Here is a 12,462-nt window from a genome sequence, read left to right as displayed (position 1 = left end):
GGCAGCTCATGGTAATGACAGACAACTAACATACTTTTAGAGCAAGCTCAGTTTAGAGGTCAGCACTTCAGTTTCTCAGATATTTGACAGACGTACTTAGCTAAACTGGTAAAATGATAACTCTGGAATTTCAAGACAGCTGAAACAGCTATCCCCAATATATTTTCCATCCCCCACCTGCCTGCCTGAAAGATGTGTTCTTAATGTATTTTTCCATAATAAACATCACATCTTCAGATTTTATTTCCCACTTGAGATCTAAATCATCTTTGCCATAAATGTAAAACAACTAAGCCAATTGTTTGGTAGTGCAGGTTTACAATATATCATTACAATAATAATTCATAGAGCTGGGAAATTTTCTTTGCTATAAATTTGTTCAGCTTATTACTGATACTAGTGTGCAAAATAAGTAGATTCCCACTGGAAAAAGGGAGTAGTTGAAATCCGCCTGAGAGCCATGGGTTTGTTTTTATTGTCGTGCTACACTCAGAAATAATGGTTGTTTCAATTGGGGGATGGGTGAACCATTCTGAATCACATAGGAAAAATCCTGAGTGGATCTGAATTAGACAGGACTATATCATACATTCAGCATATCAGATGGTGTTGTTAGAGGGTAGTCTACTGTATCAGTATATACCACTGAAATCCTCTTCTCCTAGTCCTTCTTGCCTAACACCCAACACTCATAGTGTGAGTGCCAGAATGGGAAAAGAAAGTGAAAAGTTCAAATGGGAAACTGAGGTCCACAAAAATTTACCTCGACACAAATCTGTCTACACTGTGGCAGGGAAAACTTGGGAAGACAATCATAGGCATCAAAAGGTAGGACCCACTATGAACATGAAAAACATGCCATTCTGGAAATAAAGGAAGGTGTAATTGCCATCCCCTAGGCAAATCACAAAGAGGAACTCAGGGTCAAAGGCTAAACTTCAGAAAACTAAGAAATTAATGGAGACAGAGGAAGATTTTAGACATAAGGCATTTCTAGGCTTTTACAAAACCAGAAGGCAGGTCTCTCACTGTCTTTATTTGCTTCATTATTCATTATGACAGTGAAAGTGAAGGTGTTCCCAAACCCTTGGTGTATCCTAGTGTGTTAATACACACCTAGCATTAGTGAAATAGATTTTTGGACAAAGCATTTAGAGCATAAGCAAGTTACAAACCAGCTTTGAGATTGAAAAGGGCTTTGTCAATAGAGGTAGCTATGACTCAGAGAGTAGTTTGGCACCAGAACATTTCCTGCACTGTCTGGTGGAGTTTGGAGTGGTACCTCATCTTTCTGACCTCATTCATCTACTGTTTCCCCCACACAAAGATGTGTCACACAGGGGACTCTATAAAAGGCTGGAAAAGAGCTCACAAATGCTTGTAAGGTAACGGGGCAGCTAAGGGTTATCTGCAAAGCAAGCTTTCTTATCTGTGGAAAGGCAGGGTGGGGCTTGGGCAGAATCATCATTTAAGGTTCCAGAAACCCTCTCAGGATGGCTGTGATACACAGACATCCTGGGCCATGGAAAACATGGAACACTGAGTCAGCACTGGCCTTCTTACTCATGATGGTCACTGTTATCTGTGGTTTTTCTTGGAAAATGTTAACAACCCTCAAAGAAAAGAGATACTCAAATTCTGTATGGAGAATCACCATGTATGCTGCTGTAAGCTTTACATCCTAACAGAGAATATAATCTAAATTCACACAGCAGGAAAAGGATACTCTGAAGCATGCATTATTGATGTTTGCTCAGCTCTGGACCTTGCATTTTGCCCTGAATTCCTCCAAGTCCCAAACATGTCCATGGTACCTCAACCAGAGTGATATGACATGATAGATTATATCACTACATGTGTTCTGGTGCTTTGTTCTGGAGCCCAGGAAGGCCCAGACCTTCTGTTCAGGCCCTGCTGGGATGGCACTGCACCTCACCCTAGGACTCTTTTCTCCTAGCACAGCTTCCTTTGACTCTGTTGGGGCTCTGTCAGATTCAGCTTCTTGCTCAATGGCTTTCAGTTAAGATAAAATCAAGTTGGATTAGATTCAGAGTGGCTGAGATGTAGGGAAAGGAAGAATATGAGTGGGCAAAGTCCAAGCCAGGACTAGCAAATGTCAAATTCAAAGGGAGCTGTGCATGGAGGAAGATCTAAGCATAGAGAAGATGGCAGCAGATCGGGCAACATCCTACTCTTAAAGGAACCTAGCAAATGGGACAGGTCATCTAAGTCTCATATAATGATGGGTGGAGCATCCAGAGCTATGGTTCAGCTTATACTGGGCCAGAAGTACACATGACATTGCCACATTGATCCCTTCCTAGGAGTCCTAAAACAGGTTTTATTATCATCTATCCATGGTTCAGGGGAAATAGTGCCAGGTTGCCAGATTGTACCTGTAGTTTTTCTGCTTTACCCAGCCTTCCAACTCCCATAATCAGACCACAAAAAAAGCTTTGCCTCCCCATCACTCACTTTCTAACCAGAACATACCTGTAAAATGCAATCATTGCTAGCTGACAAGCAGTGATTACTCCTTTGCTGAGACAGCAGGAGAAGGCTGCTCCATTCACAGTTGATTAAGAGCATCCCAGAGAAGGCATACTTCATTTAAGGAGTGTGCAGTTCTTCGAGTGCTGGAGGAGAAAGGGTGTGAAATTCATAGATGACAGGTCCATCTCCTTTGATCAGTTACTCCTTAATTATGTGGTGCCTCTGAGGTGCTCTTATACCCTGTTAGAAAAGGGTATAAGATACAGAGGTATAACAGGCAGGCAATCTCACCTACATAAACTTTACTCAGCTTCCTGTAAAGACTTCAGGAGAGGGTCAAACAGGCCTGACCACAGAAGGAAATGGTTGCATGATTCTTAGCAGGGAGAAAATGCTACCTTAGCTTATTAACGCCATTTCTCCTCTTTCCCTGGGTCCCTTTCTCTCTCTAGACCACTACTAGGATAATCAAGACAGACTGGAAGAATGGGAGTGAAATCACTGCAGAAATCTAAGTATTTCATTCAGGGCTTGGAAAGGTAAGGAGTTCCTCGGGCAACTTCAAAGGAGGACTACAAGGGCCTGGAAGTCAATTTGTTGCTCCCAAGCCAGACCAGGCAAAAGGACATGGATTCTTCACAGAATGATCTGCCTGTAGACTGTCTATGATAACCATTTCCCAGTGAGGAAGATGAGCAGGCCAGCATCCTCCCACCACCTTTATTGGTTCCGTGTTTCACAGAACCATAGTGCATGGCTGCAGGACTCCATCCCTTTTTGGTGTATKGGGGGGGGGGGGGGGAATTGGTCTCACTGCACACATGATGAAGAGTCACTCTGGCCATGTACATGCATTGCAAAATGCCACTACTTGGGCTTCCTGAACATAGGGTCTAATGCAGCCAGTTTTTAAACCAAGGACCCAGGCCTGCATCTAAAAATTGATGCCTTAAGAGGATACTAGCTATGGATAAACCTTGTTAGAAACATGAGCCTGGGAGGTACCACCTCATCTCAGTCCCATGTTCTGCAATCACAGAGAATCCTGAAATAGATGATTAGTCCAGAAGGGTCCACAGAACATCTCTTCACATGCCAGCACTCGCCAGAGCCCACAAACCATCCCCCGGAAATGCCCTACAGACTATGAATATAGCATAAGAGGGCAAATTGATGTCTGTCATACTTCCCAGGAGAAGCCGTCATTACCAATTTCCTGGATTCCTGAAATAGCAGCAAATTCATTTAGATGAATTACTCAGAAGTGATCAGGTGATAGTAAGAAATGGACCATTTCATTCTATGGAATTAAAACAAAAACCCTGATAACCCCTGCTTTTGCCAAAGAAACTCCTTCCTAATCCCAGAGATGAGGATCACCGCAGTGCCAGGTCAGTAAGCAAGATATAATCACCATTCATTCAGAAGGCTTTAATACAAGAAACACAGGTCTGCACTGCTCTGAACCACCCTTTGAGGATAGCACTTGCAGTGATTCAGAGGAAGGCTAAAATAGGGCCAGAAGATAAACTGTGAATCAAAGGGTGAATGAGCCTTCCTAGACCATGCAAGTGACCAGCAGAAGCCTGAATTCTTGGATTAATGTGATATAAATATAGTGCAGGCAAATGCATTTGGCACGCAGTGATCAAATTTCCGTCCATTGGAATAGCAATAAATCACATGCCCAAGGCCTTTAACTTCCAGCCACAGAATCATTTCTACTCTATCAGACAATTCCTTTCATCAACAGCTCCTGCTTTATAAAATTAATGCTCCCTCCTTCCTGTCTGCCCCTCCTTATCTCCATACAGACAAATATATTTTAGAAACTGTTCCAGATTTTCACTCTTTGGATAGTTAGAAATCTTCTAATTTCCAGTCTCACTATACCCGTGACTAGTTTATATCTCTTTGATCTTTTTCCCTATTATCCCTTAATAACTATTCCCCATTTGATATTATCCCCCAGATGTATTTATAAAGAATCATCACCTAACCCCTCAAAGTCATTTTGCTACATTGATGAAGTGAAGCTTTCAAAGTATGTTATTCTAAGACAGGTACTCCACTCCCCCAAACTGCCTGATTCAACAGCCCTGCTCTTTCTTGATTCAATTGAAAACTAATTTTTTGGACCAAACCCATACCAAACAATTCAAGCAAATTTTTACTAATGCTTTGTATATAGCAGCCATAGTTCTTTAGTTCTACTGAAAATATTTCCCCTGAAGCATCCCAGAATTACAGGGGCTATTTTCACAGCTTCATCACGTTATCAATCCATAGTTATGCTAGTGCTAGCCAGTGCATACTGATGCTGATCTGTTCCCTCTTCCAGTATCACTAACTGGTGAATCTTCAGTTCATAGAAAAAAACTCCTCCTGTTCTCCCATAGGGCATGACTTTGCCCTTTGAGTTACTAGATCTGATCTCTTTTCTATTTTTTCAGTTGGTTAGGTAATCTGGTTTTTCCTGTGTGTTATCTGCTCGTTGTCTGAACACCTCCTACCCTCAGATAAACTACAAAGTCACAAACACCTGTGTATCCCTCACTTTGTGGTCCTAATTGCTGCTGAGCAATTTTTTAATGTTTAATTTCTCAAAGATAATACCTGATTGGTTGCCTGGAGTTTTCGTGGCATCATAGTCATGCACTAATCACAGTGTGCATCCTTTATACACAACATCCTTGCACCTTTGAAACTTGTCCAGCTATGCATTCCAGCTGCTATCAGCTGCTCTGAAATCCTTTGCAGTGTTTGCATGCAACCCATTGCCCAGTGTATGCTGGGTACTCCTTGCAGTTCAAGAACCCTTCAGGACCTCAAGAACTCCTAGAGCTCCTGACTTCTGCACCGTTACCTGCCAGCAGAAGGACAGTCTGTGGTGCAGAAAGGGGATCCTTATAGCCCCATGAGAGAAGGCTGATACCAGCCAAGACCCTGAGGGCAGACAAGGAGGGGAGGAGAACAGCCATTGGGAAAGAAAGACAAGGTGGGGAGCTGAATATCTTGAGTTCCTCTTCTCCACCCCTTCCTCTGATGCCAGGATAAAGACCATCTTCCTTATACACCTCTGAGACGTTGCCCTTGCAATGCCCACACTTCATTTTTGGGAGGGGTGAACAAACCCTCAATGCTGGGCAGTACAGGTCAAAAAGGGAAGAAAAGAGACAGTAACTGCCTGCAAGGGGGAGAGCAAAGAAAAGGAAATAAAATAGGGAAAGATGCATACTATGGGGAAAGGGACTAAAGGGGGAAGGGAAAATTGAACAACACATGGGAGGAGGGGAGAACAGGAGGAGGCTGTAACTGCACGGTGGGTGGAGACAATAGGAGGTAAGGTACTCTACTGCCCCACAGGAAGGGAGAGGTGAAGAGGAAGATGAAGCACTCCCTTGCATGTGGGAAGACATCATTCATTGCACAGTCATAAACCATATTCTAAACTCCAAAAAAAGCTGTTCATAACTAGTCCATATATATCTGGTCTAGTTCTCCCCTAGTACCTAGGCATTGCTGCATGAACTGTGGTGGGCTGGACATTGGGACCCCAGTCTTCTCATCTCTGGCAGATGGTGCAACAGTCCAAGAGCAACAGCACAAGATGAAAAACAAAGAGACCAGCCCATGAGATGCTGGAGCCCAGGTTATTCATAAGTGAGCGGGGAACAGGAGACCTGCACCCTCCCGTTTCTCCCCTCCTTCTCTCACTTCTGTAGATCAATGAGGGTCACAGTGGTGTCTGGTCTGTAAAAGGGGAGAATCCAGGATGTGCTGGTGGTGTAATCAGTCACAGTAATTTCTTCTCTGCCTCTTCCAGCCAGCAGCAGCTTGTAGCCCTCCATTCCCATCCACAAAGTCTGAATTATGTGAGCAGGGAAGGGGAGGGAGAGTGTAGTCTCTTCCCCTCCAGTGATCACTGACAAAGACAAGCTCCTGAAGCAATGGACCTTTGCTCTGATCCAGTATAGTGATCTTTTATACTGTATTCTGTGTGAATTGAAAGAATATGGAACCTGTCACTCAAACCTCTATCTTTCAACCTAAATCTAACCTGTAGCCCAGACTGGTTGTATATTGCTTCATAACATTTGCCCAGACAGACCAGAAAAGGATTAAATCTGTGACAGGTAGCTGTTGGCCAGGCAATGGCAAGTTTGCAGAGTGAGTCATTAACAAAACTGGAAGTTAGAGTTCCTTGTGCATAGCAGAAAACGTTACTGATATCTTTTTTCAGGTCTTTGCCCCAGGGAGCTCTTTTTAGATGTAGATGAAGAAATTGAAACTCTGTGTGAAAAGCCAGAGAAGAAGCAGCAAGATAATTTAAGTTGGATGGGGCCACAGCAGTAGCAACATCTGTGGAATTACCCAGTTCTGCTCTTGCTTGTTGCTGGGTAAGGCAGGGCACTGATGTCATGTTGAATGAAGGAGGAGTGGGAAAGTTTCTGCCTTTTTCGGAGGTCCTGCATATATTTGGCTCCTCTCTCATGGGATCTGTGCCTCAAGAGATGGTGAGAGACACTGCAGAGAACCACAGCAGAGCTGAGTGTCTTCTGATTTGCTTCCATTGGCCCCACCAGGAGTTTTGAGCTGAATTTTCAGTGCTGAGATGAGAAGGGACACCTATATCTTGGCCTTCATGGTATGAGTCACAAACGTCTCTCAGATTAACCACAGCTTTGACCAGATAATAATTCTGTCTGTAACACTACTTCAGCCCACCAGCCTAAGCTATACATCTTCTTCTCTAGCCATTTTGTGACTTGTGCCCTCTACTACTTGCTTGGGTGCTGTAGGGATCCATCAGCCTTGCCTTTACTGCTCTGAGGGCAATCTAAGCAGCCCACTTTTATGAAGCTGTGTAAAATGGCCCATTCACACCAGTAAGTGCAGAAGGAAAGTGAGTGTGTATAAAATCACCTACACAGAAGACTGGGCTCCTAGATGTCGCTCAAGAACTGGGATTACAGGACCTGGAAACAAAGTAGTCTAAATCCTCCAAGTCTAGTAGGGTCAGAACGGTATTTCCCATGTTACATCCTGCCTTCCCAAGTCCTTCCTCACACCTCAGCAGTGTTAGTGATGTTTCCTTTGTTTCCCAGAAAATGCATGAAGAGTTACTGATTTCATCTGTATGTTCAGGGAGTGTCCAGCAGTACAAGTCTCCAGCTGCAGTGATATCCTCTTTAGCTTGTCTAGCCCCCCTTGGGTGTGTGAGTCATCAAGACAGCATCTGGGCTGGAGTTGTTCCCCTGGCAAGTCTTGAACAGCAAAGTCGCATGAGCACCTTCTTAGCTGTTGTTCTCCTGGTACTCTGGTGTAAAAAGAGGAATCTGGACTCCTGCTCTGGGGAGCAGCAGACTATTTGTAGTGCCTAGACCATTGGCTGCCTGCAACCTCAGACATCAGCTTTGCAGGATATTGCTTTTCCTGTATCTTCCCTATGAAATGTAGAGAGACTTAATAGAAGTTAGTAGATTTGGGGCTTTTTTCATTATTAAGAAAATTTTAATCCGGAAATAGAGCAAAGGATCCTGAGCTAAGCTTCAAGTTGCCAAGTCACAGCCTCTGTCTTATTATCCTCAGAGATACTGTGAACAATTCAGAGTGGTCAATTCATGAGCAACATTAGAGAACTTCCTAATATCACCAGTTGGAAATTTTCAAAAGGACCCCATTCCCACCTTTAAAAAGTTTGTGTTGAAAATAAAATGATTTGTGGAAGATTGCAGCTTTTAACTCTGAATAAAAACTGAACAAAACCAAAATATTTTGGCCTTTTCAGAAGAGCACATATTGTTTTCTTTTTCTAAATTTGTTTTTTCAGTAATTATTTTATTTTATATTATCTAAGAAGAGTAAAAAGCTTAAACTGGAATGAAATATTTTTATTTTATCAAAATAGAATAGTCTGGCTGATCCAAAATATTTTTCAAGTAGGGGAAATTAAAAGAAAATTCATTTCCATTCCACTTAGTGGAATCAGATATATGTGAATTAAATGAAAAATGAGTCTCAGCCATCTCTACCTTGTAAGTAGAAGTGTTTTGGTTCCCTGGTAAAGTGGAAGACATTGCCTCTAAAGAAAAATACAGTTCATGGAGGAAGGAGGATGGATGTCCATGGTACAGCTTCCATTGATGAGGACCCCAGCACAGTAGGAGTAGGAGAGAGACCAGCACAGTCTTGTTGACTGTATTTGTGAGATGGGAGATACAGACATTTCCCAGGCAGAAGCTCTTATTTACAAAAATAGCGTGACAGATTTTTACAGCAAAATCAATCTTTGCCAAAGCATAACTAAATTACTCTTGCTAGGTTTATATCACCTTGCAAGATTTTATTCCTTTTCCCAGGAAATAATGACTCTTCCTCATGTCCAGTGCTCTCTGGACCAATGTAAAGGAAGCCAGGTGGAGAAGAGTTAGCTCTGGGTCTGTATGGCCCTGCCTTCACAGTCTCCCTAATCCCCCTGCACCTCATACTCCTTCTGGAGTTTTTGTTTTGGGTCGCTGTTGCCTGTAAATTCCTCACAAACCTTACTGTATTTATACTCTCACACAGGCCCAAAGAAGCAGGGAAGACTTGTGTAGCCCTATCCACAAGAACCAGAGCTTTGCCCAAGGGCACGCTGGGATCCTGGTACTCCCAGGAACTGAGCGCCGGTCATCCTCATTGCAGACCTCTGCTGTAACCATTGGATCATCTTCTCTCTGTCCTGGGATTCACATGCTTCAAAGGCCCTGTGCCACACGCTCTACAGGGGAGTGGAGTCGAAGGACTACATTTTCACTGCCTTTTTATAGGGTCCTGAGATATGTCCTCAGGCTAAATTTTGTGATTGGCCGGTGGTGTCATGGGAGAGCCCCATTTCGGACGCTCGGCAATGCCAGGGCCCCTGCAGTGCACCCCCTTCAGCAGGCCAGAGCCCCCTGCCAGGAGCCCCACTACCAGCCACACCACCCAAAGCTCACTCAGGAGAGGTGTCCTGTGCCATGGAAGGAGGCTCTGCAAGGCTATCGGGAGGCAAGGACAACACTAACACCAGTGACCCGACCCCAGAAGTAGAGCAGTAGACTACCTAAGGAGAGCCAACATCCCCATGCCTTCCCTCACCCCACCTCCACCCTTTTGCTTACGGAGCTAGATAAAACCTGCCGTGGACCCAGCTCTGACTTTGGCAGCTGAGGAAGAGAGGCAGCCACCAGGCAACCTCAGTCTTCTTAGCAACCAGCCCCCTCAGCGGCTAAGACATCACTGGGCAGCCACACTGTGCCTTGACAGCTGGCACCACACACGCATGCATCCACCTGATGCCACATGCACCATCACATCTGTCAGATGCAGCCACTGGGATGCCTGGTCAGCTCTACAGAGCTAGCGCTGCCCACATCCCCTCTGCAACCCCACACACAGCCAGTGCTGCCAACAGCATCTCTGGACCCATGTACACCGAGCTGCACTGCTCACGGGACCACTACACACATGCACACACACAGCACCGCCCACAGCCCCTCTGCATGYGCGCGCGCGCGCGCACACACACACACACACACACACAGTGCTGCCCACCACAGTCAGGGTAGTCCCCACCCCTGTTAGGGGTTCATTTTCAGAGCACTTCCCTATGTCTACAAAGCCCTCCCTGCCCAGAGTCTGGCAGTGCCATTTTGATGATTACCCTATATGTGCTTGTTCTTTAGGGCCTGGCTTTGACCTAAGACCTGTGTGAGTGAAACCAAAAAGTTTTTTTTTTCTTAGACACCGATAAGGGCATCGACATTCCAGGAACACAAAAATATTTGTCATCCAACTCCAGACCTGGAGGAGGACAGCGTACAATGCTCTGGGGAGCACCCCTGCAGTGGACAGAGCCAGAAAACAGGATGCCCAGCATACAGGCAGCATCTGCACCAAGAAGAACCTTTGGCCACAGGGCCAGCACAGATGTTCTGTTCAACATGTCTAATGCTAAGATGTGAACAATTGCACTACCACGGCCTTTCCAGGGTGGGTACAGGACCTTGGCTCACTGAAAGCCTGGATCAGAGGAGACGGGAAAGTTTGACACCTTAGGAAGTGAGAGGGAGGAGGAGTTTAGTTTGGTGGAGGAGGAGGAGGAGGTGCTTGAGGAAACTGCAGAAAAGAGCTGCAATTCTGTCATTGCATGGTACTTCCTTGACACACTGCTTTTGCCCTTGGGCTGTGCAAATGCAAACAACATTCTGGACAACCATCCTGGCAAGGCCAAGCTGTAAAAATTAGCCTGGGGGACTCTGTCTTCTTCTTTTCCATACTGATTAATGGGATTCCCAAGATTTTGCACAAGTTCTCTGTTCTCTATTGACCATACTGATTTAAGGATAATGTTATCCCAGGAGCAGTCATTCTTCTCCAAAACCCACCATGTGAGGGAAGGAAGATGACCCAATCATCTTCTCTCAGGAGAGTCAGTGAAAGGAAGGAGAGGGACAGGCTCCAGTCTGGAGAGTCAACATTTCCATCAGTGCATAGGATGAGGCAGGGCTGATGAATCAGCCCCATGCCTCCTGGATCATCTTTGCAAGATCTGGAGGTACTGGAATCAGTCCTAGGACTTGCTGGAGTCACTAGAAATATCAAAAAGCATGGCCCTGCCACATGAAACAAGGACCAAGGAGCAGTGTGGGATGGTCATGGGGTATGTATGATACAAATATATCTGAACTAGTGTGCACGCAAGAAGGGCCTGCAGCAGCAAAGTGAAAAAAGTTATGAGATTGCTACTAAAGACACAGTCTACAAAGACTACACAGTCTGACAGAGCAATATCAGAGGCCATAATGCAACCAAAATTATTCAGGAAGACAAGGGCAAAGCCAAGTGACATGTCTTTAACTCCTGCTTTCCAGTCTAGATCCTGGAGCAAAGGGTCAATTTACTTATAAACCAAGAAAGTTCAGAAGCTTCTGCTGTTCCATATTCAATGTAGGACCACACTAAGTTGCGCTGGTTATGCAACCATTGCAAGGAAGTATGTTCAAGCTGTGATCGAGAGCAAGCCCTAAAACTAGTGGGTACAGAGTCATTACACCCGCCCGTAGACTGCAGTAATGATCAGGGAGAGAATAACCCAGAAATGTGCTATAGCTTTATCTGATAACCTTGCTAGCTCAGCTCCTTTAGCTAGAAAGATAGAAATTTTGCTCAGTGACAGCAATTGTTTTTGTTTTCTTGCTGCTCACCTGAACTTTCTGCCCACAGTCTGGGTATCATGCAGAATAACCAGACACTAATTACTATCATCCCATTTACAAATTGTTCTTCTCCTGCCATATCTGTTCAATGAAGTCCCTAGACACCCAGGAACACTCTTGCTGTTATTTAGGGGATATCCCAGATGCTTTATTGCCTGTCCCCATGGAAATTCATACAGACAAAACATTAGCTGTTTATGTGTAAAATAAATTTCCAGCCCACACAGCCAGCTTGCCTCACATGAATTGCTTCATGTGCAAAAAGAAATCTGGTGGAGACATCTGCAAGTAAAATACCAGCCATTTCTGCAGTATTATAGGATGGAGGCAGAAAAGCTCTGTAAAATGATCCGGTCCTCTTCTAAGGGCCTGGACAGGCTGATCCTGATGATATGTATGTTTGTGTTTTGTTCAGGCTAGCTACAAATGTTCCAGGTGATGGAATAACCTGCCCTTCTTTCCAAAATGAAGCCTACAGCTTGAGGCACCATAATACTAGGAAGCTTACCCTGGTATTTTTCTTCTTCCTTCTTAGAGAAATGACAAACTGATCTACAGCCACATCAATACATCACAGGAAAATGATTCTGTTCAATATACTTTTTTCTCAGTAAAAGAATATATTTTTTCCATCCATGTCCTGCAAGCATCTGTGAATGAGCAGAAAGAATTTTTTTCTTTGGGGAGTTGATTTCTCCTCCCTCTCTGCCCAGGTCTCAGCCTATTC

The sequence above is a fragment of the Apteryx rowi genome, unplaced genomic scaffold (assembly GCF_003343035.1).
Source record: "Apteryx rowi isolate R43461 unplaced genomic scaffold, aptRow1 scaffold_635, whole genome shotgun sequence".
Taxonomy (NCBI): domain Eukaryota; kingdom Metazoa; phylum Chordata; class Aves; order Apterygiformes; family Apterygidae; genus Apteryx; species Apteryx rowi.
Note: the sequence above shows the minus strand (reverse complement) of the source record.